General features: G+C 43.8%; 1 long non-coding RNA gene across 1 annotated transcript; it reads left to right on the top strand.

Annotated features, from left to right (window-relative positions):
• Positions 1–22387: 22387 nt before the first annotated feature.
• Positions 22388–24450, top strand: LOC138752513 (uncharacterized). The gene is made up of 2 exons (XR_011350718.1): positions 22388–22473; positions 24308–24450. It is a non-coding gene; the product is annotated as an uncharacterized lncRNA (long non-coding RNA).
• The last annotated feature ends 269 nt before the right edge of the window (positions 24451–24719 follow it).

Below are 24719 nucleotides of genomic sequence, written 5' to 3'. Positions count from 1 at the left end.
AGTTAACATTTCAGACCAATGGCTTTACAGCATTTTCTGTCATACTTTGTTTTTTAAATAAATTATCAGCAATTTTGTAGTTTTTCTCATGTCTTGCATTCTCAAATCTACCCTTTAAGAAAATGATATGATACATAACATTATTTTTGTCAAAGAAATGACTTGATTTATGCAGAGCAGGTTATCTGAAGTAATTGATGAATTTGCAATGGAAGTTCCTTTATGATATACAATTATATAATTATGATATCATATATTATTATTATATAATATGATAAAACCAAACATAAAGGCTTCGACTTGATCATTTGATGAAAGCATGAGAGGTTTTTTTAAATCAAAGCATCTGTAATATAATCACAAGTTCTTCCAAAAATACCAATTTTAGTTACGAAATTTAAAATGCTCCCAAGTACAATTTTATGGAAGCTCTAAAAATTAAAAAAATAAAAATCATTAATGTTACTTATTTATTATGTGCATTGAAGATTGCTAATGTGTTTCATCCACCTATCAATCTTACACCTGTCTGATCCTCGCTAGCTAACAGTGAAGAGGATCTAGCAACATAGCTTTGTTGAACAACTGCAATTTCATTTTATTGATAGTTTTTAAAAAATATATACATTTAAATAATTCACTTTATTGTCGACAGGGTCAAAGAGTGTCTCATGGTATGTTTCTCTCATAACCTGTGAGATTAAATAAATTGATTGAAAAACATGTGGCGGCACAACTTATGTATGGATGTCAGAGGGAGAAAGCACAGAAGGGCAAGTACAACTTCATTCTGTGGTTGTTTTTCTTCCCCACAAAATGGAAGGTTTTTTTTAGATGATTTCTATGATTTTTTTTAAAGACATTCCACATGATAACAGGCTCTTTCAGCCCTCGATTCCGTGATGCCTAATACCCAATTGAATTTACAACCCCTGGTATGTTTTGAATAGTGGGAGTACAAACTCCTTACAGTGTGGGATTCAAACCCCAGTTCCAATCTCTGGTGCTGTAACAGCGTTGCACAAATAGTTATGCCAACCATTAGAAATACTCATTTTTAACATATCTTTCAAAACATCAGGAAACTAATTCCAGTGCTGTATTGTTCTATGTTCTCTGCCATATTATTATTGGTAGTCCTTTGGTTCAAAGAAGACACATTATTGTACAGTTCATCTGTGGACAAAAAGGTGACTTTGCAGTCTCAGACTGGAACCGCAGACTCTAGCACAATGGGGTATTGGAAGTCTGTTTTGTAATAACTGTGGCTACTCCTTTGTGACACCATTCATTGTTTTCCATCAGTTTTTGACAGTGTCTGTCTTCAAAACTGGTGTAGGCTTCATTGCACAGGGCTTGTCAACGGGATCTATCAGCAGCCATAGCTTCTAGTTCTCTAGCCTGGATGTCATAGAAGCATAGGGTTTCCTTCACAGTGTCTTTATAGTGCTTGCATGGACAACCTTGAGGTCTCCTTCCGGTCTTCAGTTCACTATAGAGCAGCTGTCGAGGCATACAGTGGTCGTTCTTTCTGATGACGTGTCCCACCCACTGCTCTGGGCTCTGATGATCCGGTACTCAATGCTGGTGGGCTTTGTGTGACCCAAGACCTTTAGGTTAAAGACATGGTCTTGCTATTAAATACCAAGGATGGAACAGAGGCAGCATATACAAATTCTCCAGTTGTTTGATGTGATGTCAGTGGAGTCCAGGTCTCACATCCATGTAGGAGAGAAGGGGGTAATCACAGATCTGTAGACTTTCAGCTTTGTGGAAATGCAGACGTTGTGTTGATTGAGTACTCTGGTATGCAGCCTCCCCAGAACCTGCCTGGCCTTGCTGATCCTGGAGCCAATTTCCTTGTCCAAACCCATCACTTGAAATGTTGCTCCCCAAGTATTGAAGCTGTATACATTTGTCAGCTGGGTGTCTTCGACAGTGATTTTTGGTTCATTGGTGTTGGTGTTTGACTCGAACTGATGCCACAGTGATCATGCAAAAAAAGTAGCAATCAATTTAATCATATAACCATATAATCACATATAACCATATATGGCACAGAACAGGCCAGTTTGGCCCTACTAGTCCATGCCAGAACAAATCCCCACCCTCCTAGTCCCACTCACCAGCACTTGGTCCATACCCCTCCAATCCTCTCCCCTCCATGTAATTATCCAGTCTTTCCTTAAATGTAAAAAAATTCCTGCTTCAACCACCTCCGCCGGAAGCTTATTCCACATCCCTTCATGTTCCCCTTATAATTTTCCCCCTGCAATCTCAAACCATGGCCTCTGGTTTGAATATCCCCCACTCTAAATTGAAAAAGCCTATCCACGTTGACTCTCTCTGTCCCTTTTAAAATCTCTGTAACTCAAACCCTGACATCCTGTCAACATTCTCGTGTACCTTCTCTGCACTCTCTCTATTTTGTTTATATCCTTCCTATAATTTGGTGACCAAAACTGCACACAGTATTCCAAATTTGGCCTCACCAATGCTTTGTACAATTTCATCATAATATCCCAACTCTTGAATTCAATACTCCGATTTATGAAGGCCAACATTCCAAATGCCTTCTTCACCACTCTATCTACCTGAGTAACAACTTTGAGGGTACTGCTTACCATAACTCCTAAATCCCTTTGTTGTTCTGCACTCCTCAATTGTCTACCATTCAATGTATATGATCTATTTAGATTTGCCTTTCCAAAATGCAACACTTCACACATCCGTATTAAATTCCATCAGCCCACTCGTCTATCTTTCTTATATCTCTTTTTAAGCTATGGTAATATTTCTCACTGTCCACAATACCACCAATCTTTGTATCATCTGCAAACTTACTTATCCAATTCACCACCCCTTCTTCAAGATCGTTAATATATATAACAAACAATAATGGACCCAGGACCGATCCATGAGGAACTCCACTAGTCACCAGCCTCCAATTTGACAAACAATTTTCTACCACTGCTCTCTGACACCTCCCATCCAACCATTGCTGAATCCATTTCACTACTTCCTTATTTATACCTAATGCCTCTACCTTTTTACCTAACCTCCTGTGGGGAATTTTGTCAAAAGCTTTACTAAAGTCTAAATAGACAACATTCACAGCCTTCCCTTCAACAATCTTTTTCGTAACCCCCCTCGAAAAACTCTAAGATTTGTTAAGCATGATCTACCCCTGACAAAACCATGCTGACTACTACCTATCAATCGCTGTTCATCCAAGTATTTGTAAATGCCACCCCTCAAAACACTTTGCATCAACTTACCCACAGGTCTGTAATTTCCTGGCTTACATTTGGACCCTTTCTTAAACAGCGGAACAACATGAGCCACCCTCCAATCCTCTGGCACTACCCCCGTGACCAGTCACATCCTAAATTTACACAGAACTCCTTCCAATATTCCAATTCAACAATAAATAGATTTATGTGATGCTGATTGAGGGGTAAGTATTATCCAGAATAACAGGAAGAAGGCATATGCTCATCTTTAAATTTGTACTATGGGATCTTTTATATCCACTTGTCAAGGCAGATGCAGCTCAGATTTAATGTTTCATACTAAAGGAAAGTCCCCAAGAGAGATAAACTCTTTTAATAGTGCATTGTAATGCACAACGAGAGCTCACATGAACTTCTAATATATCAACATTCATTGTGTGGTTGTCAGATCTAGCAAATTTGGGCAACTGTTACATTTCAGCTGCCTAACATTTTGGTTTATTAACTTTGACTTTCTATTCCTTTGATATTACAGACAGAAACATTTCTGTGTATTGATATTATACCATCAAAAAGCAGAAAATATAGTGGGAAATACAAATACTCACATAGATATTAAATGAAACAATGAAAGTCATTCGGCAGTAATTTTATTAATCCTAAATTGCTGCAGATTTTCTTTTGTAACTGGAGCTTTGCTATAAGAGATACAAGAATATTTTACTTTGAATTCTTATATATTTTATGAAAAGTAAGACATTTAATAAAGTCGATGGTTGAATAGCTTATTTCTTCTCCCACGTCTTATGGTTCCAAGTCTTAGAGAAGTGTTTTGTCATGTTGTAAAAACCATGTAATATATAACCACTTACAGCACAGAACAGGCCAGTTCGGCCCTACTAGTCCATGCCGTAGCAAATCCCCACCCTCCTAGTCCCACTGACCAGCACCCGGTCCATACCCCTCCAGTCCCATTAAATGAGAATGCACAAAACTTCAAAAGGTGTTTAAAAGAAAACCCCTACTATTTGTATTTCTTTAGCATTGGTGCACTGTGAAATTGACAGAAGTAATCAGCATTGTGAAAATTAGGAGCTTCCACATCCATGCATATATGTTGGGAATCCCAAACTTCCATACCTATGGAAGTAAATGAAAGCCACAGGCTTTCTGTTCACCCCAGAAACGTTAGGGCATTGACATTAACAATAGCACCATGCTTTTACAGCTCCAGCAATCAGGACTGAACAGGGGTTCATATCCAATGCTGTCGGTAAGGAGTTTGTATCTTCTCCCTGGGCTCCCGTTTCCTTCCACCATTCAAAAATGTACTGGGCTTATGGGTTATTGGGGTGTAAATTGGGCAGTGCAGACTTGTGGCCCAAAATGGCCAATTACCATTCTGTATGTCTATTTAAAAAAAAAACAAATATTATTGTTGTCAATAATATTTAGTATTTGGATTACAAGTAAATTGAGCAGGATTGTCTGCAGCCATTCTGCATTTCCATTTTGGTGCTAACTCAAAAGTAGTAAATATTTCCTTTAGCACTGAATGAGCTCATCTGAATTTACAAGTTAAGTAAATTCAGCATTATGCAATATTTTAATAAAGTTTAGCTGCATGATATTTACAGAGATGTGGAGATCAGTGCAATTGTAAGGCTGGTGGAATGATTTAGAGTCAGCTTTGTGTTCTACAGCACTAAATCTCTTTAAAAAGGCTTAATTATATTTTGAAGCAGGTTTGTATGAAGTAATTATATTCAACAATTTTGACTGATATAATAGATATCATCTAATTTGTTTTAGTATTTATTTCTTTGGATGAATGGCAAATCCATTGGGACCAAAGAAGACACTTAAATTAATAGTCAGTTTGTTAGTTGCAAAAACAGCAAGGAACTTAAAGGAAGATTACATATAAAATAATATATAGAATTTGTAAATGTTTTTCAAATCCTTTGCTCACAGAATCAGATAATCCTCAAGACTAATATCTTATATTTGATTCAATGTTTATTCTAAACCTGACGATCCATTGAAAACTGAACAAAAGATATCAAGGAAACAATTCCAGGAGATATTTCAGAACTGATCTTCTGGGGAATAACCTGCCAATCAACCAGGAAGAAAAGCAGTTGACGAGAATGACTAGAAAGGTGATTGCATGTTATCTATTTATTCCAGACGTGTTAACATTTTCTATTCACAATTGTGATTTTTTAAATTCTCCTCAAATAAAGTCCTCCTACTTGAATAATTATCAGGCCAATCGTTCAATCAATGTAGTCATTATCCAGTAGAGTATGTATATGTTGTTCTTCCTTTGTTTCTATCTCATGAATAGACGATCAGACTCCAGCTTTTGTCTGGAAATATAGTCATAAACAATATTGCAGACAGGCTGGATATTTCAGTGAGTTTCAAAGACATTGATTGAAAATTTGCTTGAAAAGAGTGAACTGGTAGACTTGCAAGAGACTGCTTTGCATGAGACTACTTTGCACTATGAAACTGACTCATACTTGGATCTGGTGCTGTTGACAGGATGTAGCTGATTTGAAGGTTTTGAGAAGCTGTTCAACCACATAATTTGAGAATACTCTTAGTTAGCAAAGAAGAAACTAAAGATACACAAGTGAGGAAGTTGCATTGGAACAAAAGTAAAAGTTGAGATACACACACACACACGTAATTGAAATATGAAAATATTTCTATACTGACCTACTATAGTCAGTGTACATATTATGGAATCACTGTCAAGTGTATGTATTTGCAGGGAAGTCAATGTACACACTGTGAAGTCTAGGGAAAGGCTGACATCTGCAGGCCTGCATACATCGCTGCTTCTGTCACATGGACAGGAAGTGACATTATCAGAGATGTCATCAGCTCAAATAAAAACTTGTGTTGGATTCACATTAATTTCCAACATTTTCCACAGCACTTATGCCATTTTGGGAACCAGTTTGCCTGATGGTTAATGGGTCGCCATATGAAACCTCACCCCACCCCAAAAAACCAGCAATCCTACTGCAGATCCCCAAAGTTTGTATATTATTATGTTTGGGTGGCCTTCCTCTCCGCCGAAGCACATGGACCATGATTAGTCCATCTAGATGGGAGAGTTTGAGGCAGTCAATTGCAAAAGCCCCCTCTTTACCTCCAATGTCCAAAATGTACATCGAACCATTGCATTTTAGTGTCCTGAAGGAATGCTGGAATGCTGCATGATGTGCCCCTTTCTGTATGAAAATGTACTTGCAGTTCTGCAAGTTCTGGTGCATTTAGGACCTAGCCTGACCTTGATGAGATGTCACTATGGGCACTAAAGAACCAAGCTTCTCAGAGCTTGCTTCAGTCCGCTGCGGGTGCCTCCTCCAATCCTCATGAGTTTCATACAAATTCTCCTGGAACTATCAGCTCTGCCAATGAGGCACCTATAACATCCTTGGGTGTCATTTGTATGTCCAAGAGTACCCACGGCAATTCATCAACCTAGTTAGGTCCCTGCAGATGTCCCATAAGGGGTGATTTCAAATGCTTGTGGAACCTTTCTACTAGTTCATTGGATTGTGGGTAGTGCACAGCTGTGTGGTGCAACTTTGTTCCAAGCAGGGTGGCCATTGCTGACCACATGCTTGATGTGAATTTTGTGATGTGTGCTGGCAGACCAAAACGTGCTAGCGAAGTGGAAATGAGGACCCTGGCGCAGATGTCAGTAGTCATGTCTGGCAGTGGAACTGCCTCTGGCCACCATGTGGCCCTACCCACTATAGTGAGAGGAAAGTGGTAACCACGTGACACTGGTAGGGAGCCTACAATGTCCTCATGTATGTGGTCAAACCTCATGTGCCAGGTCAAAAGATTGTGCTGGGGCTTTCATTTGTTCCTGGACTTTGGATGTCTGGCAACGAGTGCACGTCTTCACCCAATTGCTGACCTGCTTTCAAAGGCTATGCCACACAATCTGGCTCCCATCCAGACAATCATTCTGATCAATGGATGTGCCAACCTGTGTACTGCATTAAATACCTGCCACCTCCAGAACGATTGGGTAAGGACGACTTGTAGATCTGTCACACAGGAGCTTGAGCTCCCCCGAGCCTACCAGAGTTTCTTCCAGCTGCAGGTTCAATCTTCTATTCTGTAACACAGAATTTCTTCATCTGCCTGTTGAGTTTTCATGAGCGCAACATAAGCCAAGGGGTGAAATGAGGTCTTCATGTATAAAACAGCACATCTACCGCACCATTGGCCTTTCCTGAGAAGTGTTAGTTGCCATCGTGAACTCAGAAATTTATGATACATGTCTCGGTTGAGGAGCCAACCATGGATCTCACAATTTAATGAAAGGAAATGTAAGCTGCTGGGATCCATAAAAGCAGTGAAATTCCTGCCTTCTAGAAAGTACCTGAAATGTCTGATAGCTATGGTCAGTGCCAACAATTCTCGATCGAAAGTATTTGTGTCCTGGTAATCTTGGGTGTTTGCTAAAGAAAGCCAATGGTTTTCAGAGCCCATCAATATACTGGGCATGTCTACTGTCAGGACATCTGTTCTTGTGTGGACCAGCAATGTAGAATGAGCCAGTGCTTTCATGGCATCCTTAAATGCTACTGATGATTATTCATCCCAAGTGACATCCCTTGCCTTGCTTGACACCAGGGCAAAGAGGGGGCACATGATGCAAGCTACTGATGGAGGAAACCGGCGATAAAAGTTCACCATTCCAACAAACCCCTGGACACCTTTAACTGTGCTGGGTTTAGCAAGTGCTAGGATTGCCTCAGTGTGTCCCAATAGTGGTTTTGCTGTGTTTGTTGATTCTATGGCTCAGAAACTTGGTCACTAACCCAAATTGAAAGTTGGCTGGGTTGATGATCAGCCCAAACTCTCATTCAACCAAGTGAAAAGCTTGTGCACGTAGGACCAATGTTCCTGGCAACTGTAGCTAATGATAATTATGTCACCTAGGTAAAGTCGAGATCGCATCCCACTCGGTCCATTAAATGTTGGAAAGTCTATGTGGCATTCTGGAGTCCAAAAGACATCCTTCTGAATACAAAAAGGTCAAAGGCAATTATAGCTATTTTTAGAATTTTATCCAGGTGGACTGGGATCTGATGATATCCTCGGATCAAGTCCACCTTGGAAAACATCCAGGCTCTCTGCAGGTTGGATGTGAAGTCCTGTAAATGTGGTACCAGGTAGTAATCAGTTGTGGTAATCTAATTGAACCTGCAGAAATGGCCACAGGGTCGCCATTCACCTGTGGCCATGGGTACCATGTGAGACACAAAGGCCCAGGAGCTATTGAACCTTTGTACAATATCCATGTCCTCCATCTTTTCAAACTGCTCTTTGGCCAAAGTTTATCTGGAGGGAGCCTGCAAGTGTGGGCATGTAGCAAGAGCCTTTCAGTTGGTATGTGATCTGCTGCACCCCATGCTTCAGCATTGCTCAGGTGAATTACAGCATAATTATTGCAGGGAATTCAACCAACAACCTGGCAAATTCATTCTCCAAAAGAGTTAGAGTCTAAATACAGGGCTGGCATTTGAGACTCATTAGGCAAAGATCTGGAAAGTGTTGGTATGAAGAAGCCTTCTACCCTCTAGATCAACCAGCAGGCCATGTGCTCTGAGAAAATCTGCTCCCAGTAGTGACTGCAGCCAATGTGAATGTCTACATGAATTTAGTATCACTGAACTGAACCAGGATCATACACAAGCCAAATGTCTGGAGAGCACTGCAGTTTTCAGGTTTCAATGATGGTCCGGGTTTTCTGTTACATGTGTCACACCCCAAAGGGGGAAAACCACACTGGTCTCAGCCCCTGCATCCACCAAGAAACACCAGCTGGATTGTCTATCCCAGAAATATAAAAGGCACGCTCAATGGCCAGCCACCATAGCCATTAGTAACAGCTGGCCCCAACACTTTCACTGTCAACATAGGGCAGAGAACATCTGTGCCCTATCATTGATGATCAAAATGCCATTGAGTGTTATCTTCATCCCATTGTCAGGCAATCTGACAACAGATATGATCAACCCTGCTGCTAATGTTGGAGTTGCACAGTCCTACTGCTGTGAGCAGAATCTAGTAAATCAACCTATGGATGTCACACTTTCTTGCTTAGCCCATCATAGAATGTCAATACAGGCTGCAGTTCTCCATGGGTCACTGAAATCCTCAGCCAGCAGCATGTGGATACCTTCTGGTAACTGCTATATAACCATAACCATATAACCACTTACAGCACAGAACAGGGCAATTCGGCCCTACTAGTCCAAGCCGTAACAAATTCCCACCCTCCTAGTCCCACTGACCAGCACCCGGTCCATACCCCTCCAGTCCTCTCCTATCCATGTAACTATCCAGTCTATCCTTAAATGTAACCAATGATCCCGCCTCAACCACGTCTGTTGGAAGCTCATTCCACATCCCTACCACCCTTTGCGTAAAGAAATTTCCCCTCATGTTCCCCTTATAATTTTCCCCCTTCAATCTTAAATCATGCCCTCTAGTTTGAACCTCCCCCACTCTTAATTGAAAAAGCCTATCTGTCTGTCCCTTTTAAAATCTTAAACACCTCTATCGTCCCCCCTCAATCTTCTACGCTCCAGAGAAAAAAAGCCCCAGTCTGCACAACCTTTCCCTGTAACTCAAACCTCGAAATCCTGTCAACATTCTCGTGAACCTTCTCTGCACTTTCTCTATTTTGTTTATATCTTTCCTATAATTTGGTGACCAAAACTGTACACAGTACTCCAAATTTTGCCTCACCAGTCCCTTGTAGAATTTCATCATAACCTCCCTACTCTTGAATTCAATACTCCGATTTATGAAGGCCAACATTCCAAATGCCTTCTTCACCACACCATCTACCTGAGTATCAGACTTGAGGGTACTATTTACCATAACTCCTAAATCCCTTTGTTGCTCTGCACATCTCAATAGCCTACTATTTAATGCATATGACCTATTTAGATTTGCCTTTCCAAAATGTAACACCTCACACTTACCTGTATTAATTCCATCAGCCATTTCTCAGCTCACACCTCCAGCCTTCCTAAATCACATTTTAATCTACCGTACTCTTCCTCACTGTCCACAACACCACCAATCTTTGTATCATCCGCAAACATGCTTATCCAATTCTCCACCCCTACTTCCAGATCGTTAATATATATAACAAACAATAGTGGACTCAGGACCGATCCCTGAGGAACTCCACTAGTCACTGACCTCCAATTGGGCAAACAATTTTCTACCACTGGTCTCTGACACCTCCCATCCAACCATTGCTGAATCCATTTCACTACTTTATTTATACCTAATGCCTCCACTTTTTTTCCTAACCTCCTGTGGGGAACTTTGTCAAAAGCTTTACTAAAGTCTAAATAGACAACATCCACAGCTTTTCCTTCATCAACCCTTTTTGTAACCCCTTCAAAAAACTCAATCAGGTTTGTCAAGCATGATCTACCCCTGACAAAACCATGCTGATAGGAACATAGGAAGTAGGAACAGGAGTAGGCCAAAAATGGCCCATCGAGCCTGCTCCGCCATTCAATACGATCATGGCTGATCTAATTTATGACCTAACTCCACCTACCTGCCTTCTCCCCATATACCCCAATTCCTCTATCATGTAAAAATTTATCTAACCGAATTTTAAATATGTTTAATGAGGCAACCTCAACCACTTCCCTGGTTAGAGAATTCCAAACATTCACTACTTTCTGGGAAAAACTATTTTTCCTCATCTCTATCCTAAATCTACTCCCCCGAATCTTGAGACTGTGTTCTCTCATTTTAGTTTCCCCGGCCAGCTCAAAAAACCTTCCTTCATCTATCCTATCCTATCCATACCCTTCATAATCCTATATATTTCTACAAGATCTCCTCTCATTCTTCTGAACTCGAGTGAATACAATCCTAGATGATTTAATCTTTTATCATAAGTCAACCCCTTCATCCCAGGGATCAACCTAGTAAACCTCCTCTGGACCATCTCCAAAGCCAGTATATCCTTCCTCAAATATGGAGAACAGAACTGGACAGTACTCCAGGTGCGGTCTCACCAGTACAGTTGCAACATTACCTCCCTACTCCTGAATTCAATTCCTCTAGCGATGAAGGCCAACATTCCATTTGCCTTCTTAATTACCTGCTGCACCTGCAACCTAACTTTTTGCGATTCATGCACAAGCACTCCCAAGTCCCTCTGCATAACAGCATGCTGTAGTTTTTCACCCTTAAATAATATTCAGCTCTTTTATTTTTCTTGCCAAAGTGGATAACCTCACACTTACTAACATTGTACTCCATCTGCCAGACCTTTGCCCACTCATCCAGCTCAACTATATCCCTCTGCAGACTCTCCACATCCTCATTACAATTTGCTCTTCCACTCAATTTGGTGTCATCCGCAAACTTGGCTACACCATATTTTGTCCCCTCCTGCAAGTCATCAATGTAAATGATGAACAGTTGTGGGCCTAACACTGACCCCTGTGGCACCCCACTTACCACTCTCTGCTAACCTGAAAAACTCCCATTTATCCTGACTCTCTGCCTCCTGTCAGACAACCAATTTTCAATCCAGGCCAATATACTTCCCTGGACTCCACTTTCCTGTAACTTACTGATAAGTCTCTTGTGCGGCACCTTATCAAACGCTTTCTGGAAATCCAAATATACAACATCAACCTGTTCCCCTCTATCCACCACACCCATTATATTCTCATAGAATCCTAACAAGTTTGTCAAACAAGATCTTCCCTTTCTAAAACCATGCTGCGTCTGCCTGATTGAACCCTTACGTTCCAAAAGTTTCACTACTTCATCTTTAATGACGGCTTCAAGCATTTTTCCAACCACAGATGTCAAGCTAAGTGGCCGATGATTTCCAGTCTTCTGCCTACATCCCTTCTTAAAAAGTGACGTTACATTTGCTGTCTTCCAGTCTGCCGGGACCTGCCCAGAATCCAAGGAATTTTGGTATATTACCACCAATGCATCAACTATAACTTCTGCCATTTCCTTCAGAACCCTTGGATGCATATCATCAGGACCAGGTGATTTGTCTGGCTTTAGACCCATTAGTTTCTCCATCACTACTTCCTCTGTAACAACTATTTTATCAAGGCCCTCCCCAACATTCGCATCCTTAACTCCACACTTGGGCATGCTGGACATGTCTTCCACCGTGAAGACTGACACAAAATATTTGTTTAATGCCTCGGCCATTTCCTCATTTATTGCTACCAGTTTTCCTTTCTCATCCTCCAAGGGTCCTATGTTAACTCTGGCCACCCTCTTCTGTTTTATATATTTATAAATTTTTTTGCTTTCTGTTTTTATATTTTGTGCCAATTTACTTTCATAATCCTTTTTCCCATTTCTTATTACCCGCTTTGTAACCCCTTGTGTCTCTTAAAGTTTTCCCAATCTTCCAGTTTCCCACTGCTCTTCGCAGCTTTGTACACCTGCGCCTTCAATTTTATACTCTCCTTTATTTTCTTTGTTAACCACGGTTGATTTTTCCCTCCCTTGCTGGCCTTTTTCCTGACCGGAATATATTTTTGTTGAGCATTATGAAATATTTCTTTGAAAATCTTCCACTGTTCCTCAACTGTTTCATCAATTAGCCTGTGCTCCCAGTCCACTCTGCCCATTTCCTCCCCATCCTATGGTAGTTCCCCCTGTTCAAGCATAATATATTAGTTTTAGATCTAACTATTTCCCCTTCCATCTGAATGAGAAATTCAATCATACTATGATTGCTATTTCCCAGATGGTCTCTGACTATTACATCAATTACTCTACCTATCTCATTGCACAACACTAGATCCAGGAGAACATTTTCTCTTGTGGGTTCCTTAACATACTTCTCAAGAAAGCTATCGCAGATGCATTCTATTAAGTCCTCTTCCAGACTCCCACGATCAACTTGATTTTCCCAATCTATGTGGAAGTTAAAGTCCCCCATGACGACTGCCTTATCATTATTACATGCCTCACTTATCTCTCTATTTATTTCCTGTGCCACTAAACTATTGTTATATGGTGGGCGATAGATAACATCCATCAATAATTTTTTTCCCTTTGTTATTCTTTATCTCTACCCAAATGGACTCAACATTATTCTCTTTAGATCTTGTATCATTCCTCACTACTGCCTGGAGCTCCTCTTTGATTAAGAGTGCAACTCCACCTCCCTTACCATCCTGTCTATCTCTTTGCACCACTTGATACCCTTGAAAGTTTAATTCCTATTTAGGGTCATCTTGTAGCCATGTTTCTGTGATGGCTACCAAATCATAGGCATGGGTATCAATTTGCACCTCAAGTTCACTAACCTTATTTCTAATACTGCGGGCATTCAGATAAAGTGCCCTTATGCTCTTTGTCTTTTTAATATCTAGTGACTTCTGTAACCTTTTCTTTTGATTTTTCTGCCCACTATTTTTCTTTGTAATTTTCTTAACACTATCATTGACCCGAAAACTCACTGCACCATCTGATTTTTTACTTTCTCCTCCCAACATTACTTTTCCTATTTTACTTTTCCTGGCCATTACTTTATCTTCCCTACCTTTTTCCCTATCACTCTGGTTCCCATACCCCTGCCAAATTAGTTTAAACCTTGCCCCACTGCTGTAACAAACATACTTGCCAAAATGTTAACATCTTTTGGATTTAGGTGCAACCCGTCCCTCTTGTAAAGATCATGCCTTCCCCAAAAGAGATCCGAATGATCCAAGAAACCAAATCCTTGCCTTGTACACCAGCACCTCAGCCACACGTTCATTTTCCTTATCCTTACATTCTTTTCATCACTTGCATTTGGAACAGGTAGTAATCCCGAGATCACTACCCTAGCATTCCTGTCTTTCAGCTTTCGTCCCAGCTCACTGTAATCCCTTTTCATTACCTCCTCCCTTTTCTTGTTAATGTCGTTTGTACCCACATGTACCAAGACATCAGACTGCTTTCCCTCTCCTCTCAGAATATTTTGGACCCGATTTGTGATATCTTGTACCCTTGCACCAGGGAGGCAGCACACCATGCGGGTATACTTATCTGGCTCACAGAACATCCTGTCCGAACCCCTGACAATGGAGTCCCCGATAACTACTGCATTTCTCCTTTTCCTTTTCTTTTGCACCATTCTGCCAGGCTCATTGCCATTGACCTGGTGCCCTTGGCCATCTTCTGTCCGGTCATCTCCCTCAACAGAATCCAACACAACATAACTGTTGCTGAGTGGGATAGTCACTGGTGTGCTCTCAGTTTTTCCTCGCTTTTTTCTTCCCCCCCCCCCACCCCCGACAGTTTCCAACTTACCTGACACAGGTTCTAGAGTATTTATCGCCCTGAAAGTTGAGTCGATTAACTCCTCACTCTCCCTTACAAGCAGCAGGTCATCAATCTGCAACTCCATATCCCTAATTCGCTACCTTAGTAATTGCATCTCTATACACCTGATGCAGATGTGGCCATTTGGGAGGGTGGAGGTCACCCATTGTTCCCACATTTGAAACCCAGTACAGAGCACTAACCCTATTGGCATGATTCTGAATATGAAGGCAAATAACTCAGCTTACCTTTTCTCCTTGCCTGCTTTCTCCGAAGCCTGATAAGCCAAAGCCAGGAAGTCTCACTCCTTCACTGCTCCACTCCTCGCTGGCCGCTTCCTCCCCTTTCACTCCTTTTATTGGCCCCTTGACCAATTAACTGACACACTTTCAGCCAGCTCCTCTGACTCACTTTCAGCCAGCTCCTCCTCCTCCGACTCACAGCGCGACTCTCTCCAAGCTCCTCCTCCGACTCCCAGCCAAACGAAATATTTGTAAATACCATCCCTCAGAACACTTTCCATCAACTTACCCATCACAGACGTCAGACTCATGGGCCTATAATTCCCAGGTTTACATTTGAACCCTTTCTTAAACAGCGGAACCACATGCGCCACCCTCCAATCCTTTTGCACTATCCCCGTGACCAGTGACATACTAAATATCTCTGTTAAAGGCCCCACTATCTGTCCACAAGCATCCCTGAGTGTCCTAGGGAATATTTTGTTTGGTCCGGGAGATTTATCCGCCTTTATCTTTTTTAATACAGCCATCACTACCTCCTCGGTTATCCTTACATGCTTCATGACCTCCCCACTATTTTTCTTTACTTCAACTGGTTCAATATTTTTTTTCCCTCGTGAAATCATTCAAAATTTCCCCCATTTCCTCTGACTTCTCACTCAGCCTACCTTCGCTATCTACAAGGGGTCCAATTTTATCCCTCACTAATCTTTTACTTTTAATGTACCTATAGAAACCCTTTGGATCTTGTAGAGCTCATTGAAAGAATCAAAGACTTGTTGATCCAAACCAAGGCTTTTATTAGCAAAAGACAGGAGCTCTTCACAGGTGGCTGACCAGTCCGGAATGATCCGACCTGGCTAGGGACACAACCCTTAAAGGCCCAGACAATAGGTGTGGCTTAGTTCTCAGCCAATCACTGTAAGCACAGTCTAGATACTGTAACTATATACACTATGTACATTGGTGATAGATCTGTACTATCACATTCACCCCTTCTTGGAGAACTGACACTGGAAAAAAAAACGAGGGAGAGAATGAAAGGAAGGGGTAGGTCAAGGACTGTAGCGGTCAGGGGGTCTGACCATCCGGCGTGACCGCCGTGGTGCTGGGATTGGGGTCACTGGAGTGGTGTCGCCAGCGGGCTCGTCGGGTGCGACTGCTCCGTCGCTCAATTCTCCAGTCGTGTTGTCGGCAGAGTGGCCAGGGTCGTTGGGGCACTGTTGCGGCACGGGGCCTGGGGAATAAAGAGTTGGGGAAGGTTGGCTTGGGGGGTTTTCTGGGTGTACCGCATCCTAAGCTAGGTCCCGCACCAAAACAGTGTCCTCCCGCCGGTCTGGGAACTCAACGTAGGCATAATGTGGGTCCGCGTGGAGTAGAGACACTCGGTCGACCAAGGGATCGTTCTTTGAGTGCCGGACGTGGCGTCGCAAAAGGACGGGGCCAGGGACGGTGAGCTATGCCGGTACAGTGGTTCCTGATTTGGATTTCCTCGGGAAAAGGAACATCATTTCGTGGGGTGTGGCATTTGTTGCAGTACATAGGAGGGAGCGGATGGAGAGTAAGGCACTAGTGAGAATCTCCTGCCAGTGAGAGGTGGGGAAACCTTTAGACCGGAGAGCCAGTGTAACCGCTCTCCATATGGTGGCATTCTCCCTCTCGACCTGGCCGTTACCATGTGGGTTATAGGTCGTGGTCCTGCTTGACGCGATACCACACTCCAGAAGGTAATGTTGCTGCTCTGTGCTCATGAATGAGGACCCCCTATCACTGTGGATGGAATTGGGGTACCCGAAAATGGCGAAAATATTGTGAAGGGCCTGTATCACTGAGGTGGCAGTGGTGTCTGGGCAGGGCACAGCGAACGGGAAGCAAAGTACTCGTCGATGGCCATAAGGATGTAGGTATTACGGTTGGTCAACGGTAGGGGCCCCTTAAAGTCTACGCTAAGACGCTCGAAGGGGCGGGTGGCCTTGATAATGTGGGAGTTATCCGGATGGAAGAAGTGGGGCTTGCATTCAGCGCACACCGAACAGGCTCGGGTCATGGAGTGGATCTCCTCAACTGTATAGGGTAGGTTGCGCGCCTTCACAAAGTGGGCAAACCTAGTGACCCCTGGATGACAGAGCGCCTCATGGAGTTTCTGTAGTCTGTCTATCTGTATGCTGGTGCACGTCCCCCTGGAGAGCGCGTCAGGCGGGTCGTTGAGTTTACCAGGCCGGTACAGGATGTCATAGTTAAAGGTGGAGAGTTCGATTCTCCATCTGGCGATTTTGTCGTTTTTTATCTTACCACGCTGGGTGTTTCTGAACATGAAGGAGACCGCGCGTTGATCAGTCAACAGTGTAAAGCGCCTCCCAGCGAGGTAATGTCTCCAGTGACGCACTGCTTCAACTATGGCCTGGGCCTCCTTCTCGACCGAGGAGTGTCTACTCTCTGGACCCTGGATGGTTCTGGAGAAGAAGGCTACAGGCCGACCGGCCTGGTTCAAGGTGGCTGCCAGGGCGAAGTCGGATGCATCGCTCTCGACTTGAAACAGGACAGACTCATCGATCGCATGCAGCGTCGCAGCGGCGATGTTGGATTTAATTTGATCGAAAGCCGCTGTGGCTTCGGTCAAGAGGGGAAAGGAGGTGGTCTTGATAAGAGGACGCACCTTGTCGGCGTAGTGTGGAACCCATTGGGCGTAATACGAGAAAAGGCCCAGGCAGCGTTTGAGCGCTTTCTGGGTATGGGGGGGGGGGGTAAGTCCATTAGGGGACGCATGCGGTCAGGATCTGGCATGACTATCCCGTTCTCCACCACGCAACCTAGAATAGCGAGCCATGTGGTCTGGAAGACACACTTGTCCAAATTCTAAGTCAGGTTCAGCCGACGAGCAGTTTGAAGAAATTTGTCTAGATTGGCGTCATGGTCCTGCATGTCGTGGCCACAGATGGTGATATTGTCCAGATACGGGAAGGTAGCGGTTAGCCTGTTTTGGTCCACCATCTGGTCCATTTCCCGCTGGAAGACCGTGACACCATTCGTGACCCCGAATGGTACCCCGAGAAATTGATATAGCCGCCCATTCGCTTCAAAGGCCGTGAATGGTCGGTCCTCACAGCGGATCGGGAGCTGGTGGTAGGCCAAATGTAGGTCAATGGTGGAGAAAATGCGGTATTGGGCGATCTGGTTCACCACATCCGTGATGCGTGGCAGGGAGTACGCATCCAGGAGCGTGAAGCGGTTAATGGTCTGGCTAAAGTCGACCACCATCTGTAGTTTTTTTCCGTTCTTGACAAGCACCACTTGGGCTCTCCAGGGGCTTGAACTGGGTTCGATGATGCCTTCATCCAGCAATCTACGCACCTCACTCCTAATGAATTGCCTGTTTTCAAAACTATATCGCCGACTTTTGGTGGCCACAGGCTTCCAGCCAGGGGTGAGGTTTGCGAAGAGTGCTGGCGGGGCAATCCGGAGTGTGAAAAGGCCTCAGGATTGGCCCTGGGGCACGGGGGCGGGTTGCTCGGGTGCTTCGGTGATGGAGCGATGGCAGACCGAGAGTGGGGCATGGGGTCCCTCAAAGTGTAGAGACACCGTTCGGAACTGACACTGAAAGTCTAATCCCAGCAACACTGGGGTGCACAATTGGGGAAGCTCGAATAATTTGAAGTGGATGACCGTTAGGCCCTGTACTTCCAGCGTGGCGAGGCAATACCCCTTTATCCCAGTCGAGTGCGACCTCGTCACTAATGAGATCCTCTGGGTAGTGGGGATAATGTCAAGTCCCCAACGGAGGGCCAGATCTGGCTGGATAAAGCTGTCAGTTGACCCAGAGTCAAATAAGCAATTGGTGTAGTGTCCATGCACTTTAATCAGTTCCATTGCTTTAGTGAAGGGATGAGAGCATTGCTGGCTTAGTGTTATTGAAGCAGTTGACAGGGGAGTCACGCAACGGGACGACGTCACGCAACGGGACGACGTCACGCAACGGGACGACGTCACGCAACGGGACGACGTCACGCAACGGGACGACGTCACGCAACGGGACGACGTCACGCAACGGGACGACGTCACGCAACGGGACGACGTCACGCAACGGGACGACGTCACGCAACGGGACGACGTCACGCAACGGGACGACGTCACGCAACGGGACGACGTCACGCAACGGGACGACGTCACGCAACGGGACGACGTCACGCAACGGGACGACGTCACGCAACGGGACGACGTCACGCAACGGGACGACGTCACGCAACGGGACGACGTCACGCAACGGGACGACGTCACGCAACGGGACGACGTCACGCAACGGGACGACGTCACGCAACGGGACGACGTCACGCAACGGGACGACGTCACGCAACGGGACGACGTCACGCAACGGGACGACGTCACGCAACGGGACGACGTCACGCAACGGGACGACGTCACGCAACGGGACGACGTCACGCAACGGGACGACGTCACGCAACGGGACGACGTCACGCAACGGGACGACGTCACGCAACGGGACGACGTCACGCAACGGGACGACGTCACGCAACGGGACGACGTCACGCAACGGGACGACGTCACGCAACGGGACGACGTCACGCAACGGGACGACGTCACGCAACGGGACGACGTCACGCAACGGGACGACGTCACGCAACGGGACGACGTCACGCAACGGGACGACGTCACGCAACGGGACGACGTCACGCAACGGGACGACGTCACGCAACGGGACGACGTCACGCAACGGGACGACGTCACGCAACGGGACGACGTCACGCAACGGGACGACGTCACGCAACGCTGGAGGAACAGGTTGGAGGAACTCCTGGAAGTGCTGTTGTCGCTGCGTCGGCTGATGAAAGGTACGTAGTGGGGTTTGTAGTTGCTCGCGGTTAGCGGTGGGTTGGTCGTCAGTCGCGGCGGTCAGGCCCCGCCTGTCGTCAGCGATGGATGCTAGGGTGAGTACCTGGTTGGCTGCGGGGGTGGCTGTGGCGGTGGCAGCAGCAGCGGTTGCCACAGTCAGGACCGAGGTTGGGTCGAGTGTTCTGCACGGGGGCGAGAGGCGGACCAACACCATGGTTGCGAGGGTGGGCTGCCCCTTCCGGGTTCGGCGTCACCGTGACGTCAGGCGTTGCCATGCAGAGGGCACTCTACTCACATCAGAACAAGGGGTCCATTCCCTTGAGAGCTCGGTGGACTTTAAGGCTGCAGTCTCCATTGTGATTGCAATCCGGGCCACGTCCTGTAGTTTTTCTACCCCTTGCTCAAGCAAGCTCAGCCTTACTTTGTTCGATCGGAGCCCGGCCACATAGGCATCCCGGACAAGATCGTTTGTGATCTCGGCAGCAGTTTTGTCCACACAGTTACAGTCCTTTAATACTTGTAAATATGCCCTGCTGGACTCGCCGGGCTGTTGCTTCCTCGAAGCAAGCACGAGCTGGGCATGAACTCTGTTCATTGGTTGATTATACAGTTCTTTCAGTACCTTTATGGCTGCGGTGTAAGTGGTCTCATCCTGGATGTTCTCGTAAACTCTCAAGGACACCATAGACAGCAATGCTGTTAGACGCTGGTTATCCTCCACCACCTCAATGAATCTCAGGAAGTTTTCAAAGTTCAGCAGCCAGAAGTTAAAGGCTTTGAAGGCTGTAGCTGACTGTGGGTCGATATCAAGTTTTTCTGGCCGAGTTAAACGCTCCATCCCTTTCAAAAAAATTATTTTTGCTAATAAAATTGTAGAGCTCGTTGAAAGAATCAAAGACTTGTTGATCCAAACCAAGGCTTTTATTAGCAAAAGACAGGAGCTCTTCACAGGTGGCCGACCAGTCCGGAATGATCCGACCTGGCTAGGGACACAACCCTTTAAGGCCCAGACAATAGGTGTGGCTTAGCTCTCAGCCAATCGATGTAAGCACAGTCTAGATACAGTAACTATATACACTATGTACATTGGTGATAGATCTGTACTATCACAGATCTATTTTTACTCTGTCTGCCAAAGCCTCTTCGTGCCTTTTTTTGGCCTTTCTAATTTCTTTCTTAAGATTCCTTCTCCACTCCTTGTAGTCCTCCTTCAATCTCTCAGCACCCTGCTCTTTATACCTCTTGTACACCTCCCTTTTTCTCCTAACCAAATTTCCAATATTGCTCAAAAACCAAGCCTTTCCTTTGATCCTCACTGGGACATATCTACTCTGTACCCACAAAATTTCTTTATTGAATATCCACCATTTTTCATTTACATCCTTACCTGAAAATATCCTGTCTCACTCAATACTCCCCAAATCCCTTCTTATTCCTTCAAAATTTGCTCTTCTCCAATCCAGAACCTCAACTTTAGGCCCCGCCTTGCTCTTCCTTAAAACTACCCGAAAACTAACAGAGTTATGATCACTAGACCCAATTTGTTCTCCAACATTAATGTCCGATACCTGACCTAGCTCATTCCCTAACAGGAGATTTAGTATTACACCGTCTTGAGTTGGTTCTTCTACTAATTGATTTAGAAAACAATCTTGAACACACTTAACGAACTCTGGCCCATCCAGCCCTCTAACTGTATGGGTATCCCAATCAATGTGAGGGAAGTTAAAATCTCCCATGATCACTACCTTATAATTCTCACACATATACATTATCTCCCTACAAATTTGTTCCTCTAATTTTCTTGGCCCATTCGATGGTCTGTAATACACCGCTATTAGCACCCTCATGCCTCCTTCACCCCTCAATTCCACCCAAACAGCCTCACTGGATGATCCCTCCAGACCATCCTGCCACCTCACGGCAGTAATGTCCTCCTTCACAAGCAGAGCAACTCCTCCCCCTTTTTTTTAACCCCCTGCTCTATCACATCTAAAACAAATGTATCCTGGAATATTAAGTTGCCAGTCCTGCCCCTCCTGTAGCCAGGTCTCACTAATTGCCACAATATCATGACCCCAAGTATCTGTCTATGCTCTAAGCTCATCTACCTTGTTCACTATGCTTCTTGCATTAAAATATATGCATTTCAGAGAAATGCTCAAAAAAAAGCCTGCTCAAACACAAGGTAGGACCTATGCCTTTCCACTTGTGCCAACATTTCATTCATGAGCACTGAAGGGATCCAGTCTCCCAAGCTATCCAAGTAAACAAGATGCTCACTCACATTATGAGAGACCAAAGGTAGGATGAACAGACTCGAAAGTGCCATATTCACTTACCCTCCTCCAGAAGCTGCTACAGAAAAATCAGAAACTCAACATGCCATCTCTTGATCCAGGGCACTTACTACATAGTAGCACCACATGGAATCATATGTTAACTGCCCCAATTGGAAATGGACTTCTGCTTGGTCAAATATGATTGCAAAGTCCAAAACATAAGCAGTTTCAGAGCTACAGAATGCATTAAAGAAAAGTTTTCCATGTTGGGGCCCAAATATACTACTACAGATACCAATACACACATTACCCAAGTTGATATATACACAAGTTGCAAGCTGGGCTTATATACATCACTGCTGCTGTCACATGGACAGGAAGTGACATCAATATTGATGTCATCATCTCAGATAATAATCTGTGTTGGATGCAGGCTAATTTCCCACATTTTCCCCAGCATGTCTGCCAATTTGGGAGCTGGTTTGGTTGTTTGTAAGTAGGTCATCACAGTATTTCTTTTTAATGTATTTATAAGTCATGGAATTTGTACTTTTTTTAAAAAAGGTTAAAACTTAATATTTATAGTTAAAGGACAGAGGGGTGAAGAGACTATTTCTCATAAGATTTCTTTTAAATTATCAGTCTTATGTATTTTAGCATTTACTAAGATTTCCAATTTTTACAGTGAGAATAATGTGTGAAAAGTTTGTTTTATTCTTTTTTACTATATCAGCATGTTTCCTTATGACAAAGGCCATTTCAGCCTACTGAATCAATGCTGGCTTTGAGCATTTCCACTCCCTGAATAATTTTTCTTGCATACCTTTCCTTACTCCCTAGTTTCTACATCTCACTTTTCTATACTATTTACAATTCACAGTGGCCTTACAATCTTCATAATCTTTGGGATGTGGGAGGGAACTGTAACATCCAGAAGAAACTCATGCAGTCACTGAAAGAACATGCAAACGCTACACGGACAGTACTGGAGATCAATGGAGCTGCTGTAATGGATCAGTTCTATGAACTATGTGTCTCCTATGTAGGTTGAATGAAAAGGATTGTATACATGTAATTTGTTGATAGGCCGGAATATCACTTACACCAATTTCCATTGACCTGCTATAGGTTGAATGCACTAATAACAACAAGCATTCAATGAGTAGTGGAGTTCTGCAGGAATCTGTTCTAGGACCCAGGCTTTTTGTGATTTTTATAAATCACCCAGAAGGAGATGTGGAAGGATGGGTCAGTAAGTTTGCAGATAATATGAAGGTTGGAGGAGTTGTGGACAGTGCTGAACTTTGTCATAGGTTATAAAAGGATATAGGGTGCAGTGCTGGGTGGAAAAGAATCAAATGGAATTCAATCTGGTTAAGTGTGATGTGATGTACTTTGTGAGGTCAAACCAGAAAGCTAAGAATAGGTTAAAAGAGGAACATTGTGATCCAAATCCATGCATTTCTCAAAACTGCTGTGCAGGTTGATAGGATAGTTAAGAAGGCCTATAGAATACTGGGATTCATTAATAGGGGGATTGAGTTAAAGAATCGTGGTCATGTTGCAACTCTACAAATCTCTGGTGAGACCAGAGTTTTGTGTTCCGTTCTGGTCACCTCATTATAGGAAGGAATTGAAAGCTTCAGAGATGGTGCAGAGGAGATTTAACAAAATATTGCCTGGATTGGAAAATGTCTTTTGAGGCAAGGTTAGCAGAGCTGGGAATTTTTTCTTTGAAATGAATAAGGATGAACGAAAACTTAATGGAGGTCGACAAGACTCTGAGAGACATGGATAAGGTGAACAGCCAGCACTTTTTTCCCCAGGGCAGAAATATCAAAAATCAAAGATATCTCCACAAAGTAAAGGGAGGAAGGTTTAAGGGAAATATCAGGGTAAGTTTTTTTTTAAAGAGTTGTAGGTGCCAGAAATGCCTCTCTCGGGATGGTGGAGGAGGCGAAAACATTAGCTCCATTTAAGAGATTTTTTAAATGACCAAGCATTTGGAGGAAAGAAAAATAGGGAGTTATGAAGCACAAATGGTTTAGATATTTATTCATTTTTTGTATGAATATGTAGGTTGGCACAACATCAAGGGCCAAAGGGTCTGCACTGTGCTGTAATGTTCAATGTTAAGCAAGGAGATTTTCTACTTTATTACATTCTCAAACTCAAGACCAACAACTTGTATAAGACAGAGAAATATATTTGCATATTTTAAGACATAAAAAAACAATAATTAGAATTTAGAGTTTAGATTCATTGTCAGAGTAAATACATGACATTATGAACAACCCTGAGATTATATTTCCTGTGTGTCATGCAGAATTTCTACTTATCAGTAACTGCCAACTATACCAAAGAAGAAAGATATGTATACAAAAGGAGAAATGTAAACAAAAAGAAATGCAAACAAATGGACTTCAACACATAAAAAATATCAGTAATAAATAATACGCAAAGTAAGAATTCTGAAATGAGTCTGAGTTCTTATTTAGGAGTCTGATGGTGGAGAGGTAGCAACTGTTCCTGAACCTTGTGGTTGGAGTCTTTTGGCACCTATACCTCTTTCTTGCCTGCAGCAGTGAAAACAGAGCATGTCCTGGGTGGTGTGGATACTTGACGATTGCTCCCACTTTCTGACCACAGCATTCTATGCAGATTTTCTTTATAGTGTGGAAAGGTTCACCTGTGATGCACTGGGCTGTGTCCATCACCTTTTGCATGGCTTTCTGCTT

This window comes from Narcine bancroftii, chromosome 1 (genome assembly GCF_036971445.1).
Source record: "Narcine bancroftii isolate sNarBan1 chromosome 1, sNarBan1.hap1, whole genome shotgun sequence".
NCBI classification, from domain to species: domain Eukaryota; kingdom Metazoa; phylum Chordata; class Chondrichthyes; order Torpediniformes; family Narcinidae; genus Narcine; species Narcine bancroftii.
This window is presented reverse-complemented; position numbering and strand designations above follow the sequence as displayed.